Source organism: Pinus tabuliformis, chromosome 3_2 (assembly GCF_031772625.1).
Source record: "Pinus tabuliformis cultivar Carrire ecotype Pingquan chromosome 3_2, CPIR1, whole genome shotgun sequence".
Lineage (NCBI taxonomy): Eukaryota > Viridiplantae > Streptophyta > Pinopsida > Pinales > Pinaceae > Pinus > Pinus tabuliformis.
In genome coordinates this window covers 1,004,673,932-1,004,676,429 of record NC_142302.1, presented here as the reverse complement: position 1 = coordinate 1,004,676,429, position 2,498 = coordinate 1,004,673,932, and the positions used below count along the sequence as shown (strand labels likewise).

At 39.6% G+C, this 2,498-nt stretch overlaps 1 pseudogene; it reads right to left on the bottom strand.

The window, feature by feature from the left end:
* Positions 1–203: 203 nt before the first annotated feature.
* On the bottom strand, positions 204–787 carry LOC149184001 (putative eukaryotic translation initiation factor 5-2; annotated as a pseudogene).
* Positions 788–2,498: the final 1,711 nt, after the last annotated feature.

Below are 2,498 nucleotides of genomic sequence, written 5' to 3'. Positions count from 1 at the left end.
CATAGAAGGAGCCATCCTCAAGGAATGAGAGGTGAATTCTTCCTCCATGGAACCATGTCATGAAGGTTTCAAAGATATTGATGATAAGAGTGATCAGCAAGTAGACAATCCATAAAATCTAGGAAGATGCATGGAAGAGGAACTTCCAAGGGATGAAACCTCATGTATCAACTTAAAATGGTCAAATGTATTTAGTTCACTAACTAATCCTCTTCAGATTCATACTCAATACTTATGAGCCACTCAACAAATGGCTTAATGTTTTTCCACATTGAAGAATTATTTCCTTGGGCACCCAAAGTATGGTTATCATACCATTGGAAAAATAAAATTTTCTAATATGTCATGATCATATAAAAATTTCAGAACCAAATAAACTTCCTTGATTGCATTTGCATTGGCATGCTTGCAAAAAACATCAATTTCATTCAACAACAACAATTGAGAATCGTCATTATGAAGAGATTTTGACAAGTAAATATTTATCTTTGAAACCTTTTTGGAAAATCCTTTGCTAACACCTTTTTAAGGCCCTAAAAAATGCAATCATAACTTCTTAAGGAGAACCATTCAGAGATTGTATGTACTCTACCAACTGATTAGGAGACTTTCTCCTTTGAGGAAAACCATTAAAATCAGCACTAAGCTTAGCATGAATTCTGAGCCCTTTAACTGTCTTCAAGTTTTTCTCATCAGCATCACTCTCCTCCTTATCATCACTCTCTAGCATAAGTTATGTGGTTTTCTTACCATTCCCAATAGCAGGATTTCTCTCAGGCTCAACCATTGTGTTCTTTGAAACTGTCTTCCCTATTTCTTACCATTCTTAGTAGAAGACTTTCTCTCAAGCTCAACCAAAGAAACGGTCTTCCCTACAAACTTCATATCAGTACATTGGTTTGCACCTTTTTCAGGTATAATTAGCAAGAGTCAGTGGCTCCTTGATCCTCTTCCAAGTAGCCTCAATAGTGGTGTTAGTCTGGCATTCCACTCCATCATCATCTTCCTCATCATGGTCATCCTGGCTCCCTTGAGGAGATTGATCATCCTCATCAAAATATTTCTTCTATGCTACTCTTTCCTATGCTACTGCCTTATGAAATTTACTTTGTAACATGTGGTGCAATTACTAGTCCTACAATTTATAGATGTAGTTGTTAATTTTTTTTTTTTCCCCTAGGAAAAAGTCGTAATTTTATTCATATATTGATAAAATTACATTTTGTAGATGCCAAGGCATATGCAAATGGCTGAACCTGTAATGACAGGCAGCAAAAAGAAAAAACAATAACATTGGTAGCAAGAGTAACTATTCCTGTAAAAACAGGAAACAACAGAGTAACAGTAAAAAAGAAAATTGTATGTTCCAGCTAGCCTATTCTTTTCTTCCCTTCTTCTTTTCCACCTGACGCCATCCTCCTGAGTCAGCAGTGGGTGTAATGATAGCTATCTGGTTTCCCATCGTGTTCATTTGTGGTTCTTTGTCTGATTTTGAGCCCTCTGAGCTGTGGGTTCTCTTAATGCCACTTACTTCCAGTTGTAATTCCTGATGCAGATCTGTGATGATCAGCCCCGCATGAGTGGAAGGGGTAGTCGCTGCCCGTGTTTGTTTCTGTCCTGCTTGTGAGGCTGGTTCCATCAGGTTCTCTGTGGGTTCCTCATTAAAGTCTTCTTCTTCTATTGGATCTGTGTTCTGCCAGCCTTTGGGCTTTTTAGGTTGTTTCTTAGTTTTCCTGGGGTCCTTTCGGGCTAGTGGGCAGTTATTTTGAAGGTGCCCTGTCTGCAAACAAGTCCTGCATCGGAATGCTGTGTTTTCATAATCAAGCTGCTGAATCCATTGAGTATTATTAAAGTTCAGCGTGATGTGGTCAGGTAGTCCTTCGCTCAAGTCCACTTCAACACATATTCTGGCAAATGTGAAGATTCCCCTGATAGCTCTTTCATCATCCATTTTTAGGAATTTCCCTAGTGAATTCCCAATGGCGATTAACACTTTGTGATGCCAGAAATGGAGTGGGAGTCCATGTAGTCTCACCCATACAGGCATTTTTGAGACTATCATTGTTGTAGCATCGAAATCTGAGAACCAGGGGGTGATGAAGAGGCCGGCACTGCCCCAGAACCAAGGGCCCTGATTGATTATGCTGTCTCTATCCTGTTCTGTGTTAAATCTAACTATGAAAAACCCCTTAGGGCAGAGGTAAATTTCACAGTTAGGTGACCAAGATGAGTAGATCCATTGATGCAGGGCATCTGATTTAGGCCAGAAGCCATTGAATCTACAAATAACAACAGTATTGGATAGATCGGTATATATGTTATTTACCTCAGGCATAGTAACTTGTAGGGTTGGTGATTCTGGCTTTTGTTCAACTATGTATGGCCCTGGCAACTCTGATGGTGGTACTGTTTTGTTTTCCATTTTTTTCCCCTTCACTGCATCCCGAAAAGAGCTGGTGTTTTTTGAACTGGAACCGCTGCTTCCACCACACAATCGT